This window comes from Diachasma alloeum, unplaced genomic scaffold, assembly GCF_001412515.2.
Source record: "Diachasma alloeum isolate Michigan unplaced genomic scaffold, Dall2.0 Dall_scaffold_00615, whole genome shotgun sequence".
NCBI classification, from domain to species: Eukaryota; Metazoa; Arthropoda; class Insecta; order Hymenoptera; family Braconidae; genus Diachasma; species Diachasma alloeum.
The window spans coordinates 51,795-60,152 of NW_021680747.1; the positions used below are offsets into that span (position 1 = coordinate 51,795).

An 8,358-nucleotide genomic window follows, 5' to 3' on the forward strand; every position below is an offset into this window, starting at 1 on the left:
AAGTTCTAAAAAAAACTAACTCTTTCAGTCAACATTGAAAAATATCATTTTGAAATGAGATGCATGACACTTTTAAGTTTGCGTCAAAGTTTTATTACGAACTATTTGAATAAACCCATTGTTGATTTCATCATCGAAATTAAGTAGGTTTAATTCAATAAAGCATTACTCTAGGGGCACCCGAAGAAAGTTATTTATTTGAAACGCAATGGCTTAAAATAGCAACAGGAGATATGAGATGCACGAATTGCTTTGTATTACTGAATTGTAATGACACTTGATCCATACCCACACATCTACAGGTTGATGATATTGGTTGTTATGGAGGTCTCTGGTCAGAGTCGTAGATTGGCATCAGTATATAGTCCAGTGCTCTGCGGACCGGGGACCATTTCGGCAAAGTGCGTTGAAGACATCCACACTGAACTTTTTTTTATTAATATACCATCCTATGTATTCCAAGGTGTTCTCCAAAATAGTGATGATGATGATTCTTGCTGTGTTGATGGTCACTGCAGTGATGGCCAGCCCAACTGAAAGTATAACAGGTTTTTATCTCGTACAACCACCCAAATGCAAGGATTTCCAATATTTTTTAATACTCATTTTGTGCCGTAGGACCTTTAAAAGGCGAAGACCAGGTGATTGAGAGCAATGAACATTTGCGCTTCCGTCGGGTGACATGCGATCTCTTCAGTGTCACAGGCCACGGAGCTTGTGCAGCACACTGTCTCAGCATGGGTAAAGCTGGTGGTCATTGTGAGGATGGAATCTGCATTTGTCGAAGGTAAATGAGGCGTCACGGTTGATTTGAATAAACATATGGACGAGTTATTTGAGAACGACAACTCTATAATAACGTTTTTGTCTTTGATACTTTGCTAATGAGTTATTATTTCACACGTGAGAAAATTTTATTAATAAAGTTAGCGTATACACTAGGAAATTCTACTCACTCTTATCTAATGGAATCTCTAGCTTTTCCACGGGTTTCGTTCAATAGAGAATGTTCAATAGAAAATATTTTATAGAAAAATTGTTCACTCTTTTTCTACTCGTATTAAAAGAATCAAACAAAGAAACTCAAAAAACTTGGGCTGAGTAATTTCCATAACAGATATTTCAATAGAATGAATCGTGTAGAAAAATGAAATTCTATTGATTGTTTTCTATATAATATTTTCTATTGAGAAGCTAGTACCGTTTCCGAGAGACGTCCTATGGAAATTCAATAAAATTTTCTGGCGAAAGCAATAGCTTTTTGTATAATTTTTTTTTGTCGGGTGCAATAGAATGTTATGTCCGGAGAAATTATTAGCGTCGGAGGACTATCTTTTTAATTAGTCATTAAAAAGAAAGCTAAAATTATTAAGATTTGAATTTATTTGGACGACGCAAAGTTTTATACTTTTACCTTTAAAAAAATAAGGAAAATTGTCAAATGGGTTTTAACTGGAATTTTCCAAGTGGAAAGGAATTTTATTATTTAGGGAGAGGATTCGGTTTCAAAAATAGTTGAAAATCAAGAAATTTGGAGGTGAATTTGATTTTAATTGCGAATTTTGAATCAATTAATTTACAAAAACAAACGTATTTATATTACAAAAAATTTAACAACTGAATTATTTCAAATTTCTCTATCCCTGGAATGATCTGAAGGATCTAATTTTGGTCTTATGTCACAATTATTTTACTCACAGTTAAGTCTGCTTTTTGCAGTTGTATAATTTTATGTGTAGATCCTTGTGTTACGTCATGATTTTCCAGTAAATATTTAATAATTGTAACGAACATGTGGGGATGTCCGTTAGGAACACCACCGAGACCTAAACACAACTACCCCCACGACAGGAACAGTCTATCCGTGACCAATTAAGTAGGGTGAGAGAGATTTTTGTTTTCCCACTCCGGTGGAGTTTTGAGCATTAGTTTTCCCATTCCGATGGAGAATTTTTGGAGTTAAGTTTTCCCATTCCGATGGAGAATTTTTGGAGTTCAGTTTTCCCATTCCGATGGAGAATTTTTGAGTTTCGTTTTCCCATTCTGATGGAGAATTTTCGGTTTATTATTTTCCCAGTCCGGTGTGGTAATTTTTGATTAGTTCATGATCGATAAATAATTTTTGAGGGCCCATAATTTGATCGAGAAGAAGGGCCGTATTTAGAGTCATCCGGTCTTTTTGTGGAAATAACCCTTTTATAACTCTCTCGGAAATCATTTAGGATTAATTGAAATATTAGCGCTCCAGAATTTTAGTTGGATATTACGGGGTAAAATGGGCTCTTTTTTTTTGAGTTTTGTTGGAAGGTCACTTGGGGTAAGCGCAACCCTTAATCCCGGTGAATTGCCAGGTTGCCTCAGAGTTTCGGGGGGAAACGTTTATTCTATTTTTTTGTGTGAAATAATTATCCGTAATCAATTATTAATTTTGCCTCGTAAATCCCGGAGATTTGATCCGTGAGACGCATCTTAAATTTTTAGGATCGATCGAGCCTCCATCCGCTCTAAAAATAATTTTTAAGAATTAATTTGATCTTTATTTGAATTTACGCATTCGAAAATCCCCGAATTTATTCGGTGGCTCCCTCGAGGCTTACACCTTGAGGAGAAACTATCTCCACCAATGAGCGCTCAGCGTGGTTGGTCGGAAGTCCCGAGGGCCCGGTGTGCCGCAGCACTGACCTCCGAAATCAGTTCCGCCTGACCGTCCCAAACACCTAGTCGCGTGTGAATTTTTGGTGCCCATACGACGCAATTGTGTCCGTACGGATTATTGTGCCTCAAAGAAGCTGTAAGGATCCAAAATGGTCCGAAAAGGGAAGAGGACCCTCAAAAATAAAAAAACAGTGAGTTTTCTGGTGTTTTTTTTTCCTAATTTCGAGCCATTTTCAAATGGCGTCGTTTCCCCTTCATGGCGGTATCCCTCGCGTGGCCCTCAGCCACGTGCAGTGGTTGATTACCACCCCTTTATTCATACTTGTTCGTCCGAATTTGGCATCTTTTTTTGGGCATTATCTCTCATCCGGTCTTTTGTTTTTATTCCGGTTTATCCCTATCATCTTTTAAGATGATTATGGGGTTCAGCGAGTGTGGTTGTCCAGGATTGGAATTCCTGTCTTTTTCCAGTCGAAACCTGACGATTTCCGACGTGGGCTATTTCCTTCTCCCTCGCTCCTATGGCGANGTGTTTTTTTTTCCTAATTTCGAGCCATTTTCAAATGGCGTCGTTTCCCCTTCATGGCGGTATCCCTCGCGTGGCCCTCAGCCACGTGCAGTGGTTGATTACCACCCCTTTATTCATACTTGTTCGTCCGAATTTGGCATCTTTTTTTGGGCATTATCTCTCATCCGGTCTTTTGTTTTTATTCCGGTTTATCCCTATCATCTTTTAAGATGATTATGGGGTTCAGCGAGTGTGGTTGTCCAGGATTGGAATTCCTGTCTTTTTCCAGTCGAAACCTGACGATTTCCGACGTGGGCTATTTCCTTCTCCCTCGCTCCTATGGCGAGGAGTATCGTTAGTTCGTCCTACGTAAAAATTACGTAGAGTTTTTCCCCTCGCGGCATCCCCCTAACGCGCCGACGAGTGGTGGCTATCGCTTTCCGTAAGTGTCCCGTCGTTTAAAATTCCCTCCGGAGGTAAATTAATCCGAAGAGGTTCCCAATGATCCCAAAATTATAATTTTGGTTTCATGGGCTCCGCTAGACCTCCCCAAGCAAATTGGCTTTGAGTTTTTAAAAATTGACTCTGCCGATTTTCCGCTATGGCGAGTTTAGTTTTAGCTAATTTTTAATTCCGTCCGCCGTACACTATGCGTGCACTAGTGAGTTCATTTTCTCGCTCTCTCACGCTCACGGGGATTCGCATACTTTCCCTCCATTTCTCGACATTCTCGAGTATTTCGGGATTAATCGATAATTTTTTGTTATATTATTGTGTGAGGGATTGGATGACCTCACCTACGGTCGAGTAAATCGAAGTATTACTTTTGGACTAAATAGGAAGCTTTAAAGTATTATTTCCAAGCCAGTATTTGTTATTTAATTAGGTATTGTTATAAATTTTTTTTTGTTGAGATCAATGCGAAGAGAAAATCATGTAAATTAATAATTTTTCAAATTTCCATAGTGAAACACGTAAGGACGATGTCGATTTCTTCTTTTTTTTTGTAGTTCTGACCACCCAATACCCGTCTCCACCTGAAATCCACCCCTCTCTCCACAAGCTAGCACACTGAGCGAACCAAGGACCGTTATCTTTCCCCAGGAATCTAGTTTTCTCCCTTTTTGAGTCAATTTTTGAGGTATTGGAATCAATTAGAATTGGTTTTGTAGATTCATCCGGTTTGGTAATTCCGGCTAAAAATTACCTGGCGCCCATAGATTTTTGCATTTTTGAGTTTAACTAGATGAAGGGGAAGAAGGGCGAAGGCAATAGGCATTTTTAACCCCCATACGAAAATGTCACGTTACATAATAATTTTAATAATCAAATAAATTCTGGAAAATTATGACAGTTATTTTCTCCTATTTTAAGCCTACCTTTCGGTAATTGCTCGGAATTGGAGTCGGGTGAATTGTTAGAATAATAGAGGATAAAAATTCACAATAAATGGAGTCAATATTTATTTAAATCATTATATTCCGATTTTAATGAAATCAAATTCTTTGAATTAAACAATTTACAAATGGATTAGTTTTCACCAATTTTGAATATAAACTGTCATACTATATAAAATTTTTCCCTCGAATCAACACGAAAATTTACATCAAGAATTGAAATTTTTTTTTTATATTGAGTTCCCCGAACGAGTAATATCGTTTAAAAATGAGACTCGCTTTCAATTACCTCCAATGCGAAATACTTTTTGAAACCACGTATTATTTATTATTTTCTAATTCCATTATTTTTCAATCATTATCAATTTTTCTTTCATTTCAATAAAAAAAGCGATACGTCTCCAGACGTAACACTTGGGTAAATCCAAGATTTCCTCACGAGAAATTAGTCAAGCTAAAAGCTATTATGGATACTTTCGTGAATACACTGTCTTCTACTCTTTAGATTATTTTAACAAGTTTTTGATAGTTGAATTGTTTGAGTATGAGTGAGATTGTCCGCAGCACTTCACAATAGTCTAATTCCTTAAATGTAAGAAGAGACCCCACTCTTGATTAAAGGAACTATATCCCCGGATAAAATCAATTGTTCGTTATTACTTTATAAATATTCCGCGTAACATCGACTTTGCACCGCTACGAACGGCAAGATTGAAAAACCGGATGGATTAAATGAACTTTTAGCAGAATTGCTACTGATCCGCGGCTGCTTCGAGACTAATTAATTTGATTTTTCTGGGGTTTTTATATGAATTTTAAGGGTCACTTGATATGTGGGGCTCCAACGAGTTCAACGAATTTTTGGTTGGTGGAAAATGTATGACTTTTCCCACTCTTTTGATTTTTATTGGGGAAGTAGTTCATTCGGTTTTTGGGTTTTTCGATTCATTGTTTTCCAATTTTTCCTCCATGTACTAATTTTTGTATTGTGAAACGGGGGCATGCTGATGAAGCATTTTCATCTTTCTTGCTCTCAATTTCGTTATTTTTTGAATTATTGAGCTCAGGTGATGAAAATGCTTTTACAATTATTCTTTTTTTTGGTTTACATTAGGTCTAGATTTTAATTTTTTAATTTAAATTTTGTAACGAAATTTTCCATCTGGGGCTGGAAAATCACGTCAACTTACCCATTTCCCTTGGATTAAATAAATCAAAGGATCAAATTAAAAAAAAACGGGGAACGACAAACCGGACAATCTTCGAAGCTGAACCTCGACAAGAAAACGAAACCCGAAAACGTAATTCTTAAAACTGTAACGTCACATTTTCCATGGGGGTTAAAATGCCTATTACCTTCGCCCTTCTTCCCCTGAATCTAGTCAAACTCAAAAATGCAGAAATCTATGGGCGCCAGGTAATTTTTAACCGGAATTACCAAACCGCAGGAATCTGCAAAATCAACTCTACTAATTCGAAAAACTCTAAGACGTACAAAAAAAAGGGAGAAAACTAGATTTTTGGGGAAAAGTAACGGTCCTTGGTTCGCTCAGTGTGCTAGGTTGTGGAGAGGGGTGGATTTCAGGTGGAAACGGGTTAATGGGGCAGTCCAAACTACGAAACAGCAAAAAAAAAAGAAGGAGATCGACATTATCCTCACTATTGAAATTCAAGAATCACCAATTTTACAAAAAAAAGACATTTCAATTCTCTCAAAACAATATAAAAAAAGAAAAATCCACAATTAATAACTAACAATACTGACAATAATAATAATCATAATATTAATTACGCACTCTGATAGAAAATAGTCTAATCTGACAAAAATATTCGAAGAAATTAATATCGCCGATAAATACCTCAAATATGCCGAAATAAACATTTGGGAAGAGTGGAAATACACGCTAATCCCTAAATACTCGAGAATTCCGAGAATTGGGGGGAAAGGTATGCGAGCGACGATGAGAGCGAAAGAGAGGAAACCGTATTCATCCATCGATTTTTCATACCAGCCAAAACGGCTGAAATTCCGCAAAACTCGACTTGCCATAACTCGAGAATGGCAGAGTCAAAAATTACGAACCCTGAGACAAAATGTCCGGGAGAGTCTACCGAAGACAACAATACCCAAAAAATAATTTTCACTAAATAATTAGCCGCCTCAGGTTAATTAATCCCCGAGCGGAATTCTAAACGCAAAAATGCTCGCGTGAAGCGAGAATAGCCACGTGTAAACGTGGATGGGTGTCTGAGGAGAGTCGAGGGGGGGGGGATTCCCTCTCGAGAAACACATGGTGTACAGTCGACCACTAAAGTTCGTGAACAACCTGAACTTGCATTCAATGTATTCTGTTTACGAACTTTAGTGCTCGACTGTACACGCCAGCGAGAATGGGCTGGAAATTCGCAAAAACCAAAAATGGAATATCCGGAAAACGGCAGAGCGAATTTTCGAAAACCCTGAGATGAGTTACTGAGGGAAGTCCCCCGAACACATTGATCCACAAACCATAATTTGAATTAATTATCTACGCGAACCAACTCAATTTGAACACGAGTGGAATTTCTTACGCGCGAAAACCCACGTGTAACGGGAATGGACACGCTCTAGCAATTCAACGTGATTAATTATCCCCTCCGGACGGGTTTTTCTCCGATAGATTTCCATGAAAGATCTTTAAAAAAACAATAAGCCGATGCACAGTGTGATTGAAGCCGGGTTTGAGCCGGAAATAACCCCAAAAACGGGAGAAATCCCCTCGAATAACCCACCAAAAATCACGAAAACCACCCAACCATGAGTGAAAAGGGGGGGAATCGGCACCTCACAACTGAATTATTCGTTACACTCACCATTTTAACGGAATGAAATGCGACATACGGGGCTGAAGACCCAGTGGTCGAATAACTAACAGTCGAAATGAATTCGGAAAAATAAATAAACCGAACTAAAACTCACGATTTTCCTAGGTTTAGTGGTTCTCTTCCCTTTTCGGACCATCCTGGATCCTTACGGCTTCCCCATAAGACAATAATCCACGTGGCACAATTACGTTCCATGGACACACTCACAAATTCGCACGTGACTAATCGTTGCTGACGGTCAACGCGGAACTAACTACCCTGGGTCAGTGTCACGGGCACTAACCGCAACGACAATTCCGGCCAACAGAGGCGGGCTCTGATTGGCGGAGATTTTGGCACATCAAGCGTTGGCTTCGATGGCGCCACCGAATGATTTCGGGAAATTCAAACGCGAAAAATACTCAACTCTAATTTTTCTCTATATAACTTTATAACTAAAATGGTGGTTATCCCGGACCGGACTGGTGGATGTTCGGAAAATTACTAAGGGTTTTTGGCGCCTCCTACGGATCGGTTCTCCTGGATTCACGGGCCCTGGCGATCCAGGAGCCACGGTATTTGCGTGGCTGTTGCGTGGCTATTAGGATTGTCATTTTTGGGGCTAAAAAGGGGGAAATGATATCTGAAAACACAATAAAAGTGGATAGACGAATTATTAGTTTATATTTGCTCTGTTTATAACATTGTTTTCTATCAATTGATTAAAATTAATGTGAGTGTAAATAATGATAATACAAGTCCCGTAGGGGGAATGCCGAGAGATGGCGGAAGCGTCGACATCCCAACGGAGTCGGTCAAGTCGACAGCAGTCGCAGCCAGAATAAGTGAGACCCCAACAGAGGTGGGGCGCCACGGTCGATTCTGACGGCTGGGCGAGCTGCCTGTGCCGGTAACTCAGCAGTAGGGCCAGAAGAAGAATATCCATGGATTTTT

General features: G+C 38.9%; 1 long non-coding RNA gene across 1 annotated transcript; it reads right to left on the reverse strand.

Moving 5' to 3' along the window:
- Window positions 1–288: 288 nt before the first annotated feature.
- LOC114841503 lies at window positions 289–1,785 on the reverse strand. Its single transcript, XR_003783139.1, has 3 exons — window positions 1,699–1,785; window positions 603–772; window positions 289–533 (listed from the first exon to the last, which is right to left on the reverse strand). It is a non-coding gene; the product is annotated as an uncharacterized LOC114841503 (long non-coding RNA).
- Window positions 1,786–8,358: the final 6,573 nt, after the last annotated feature.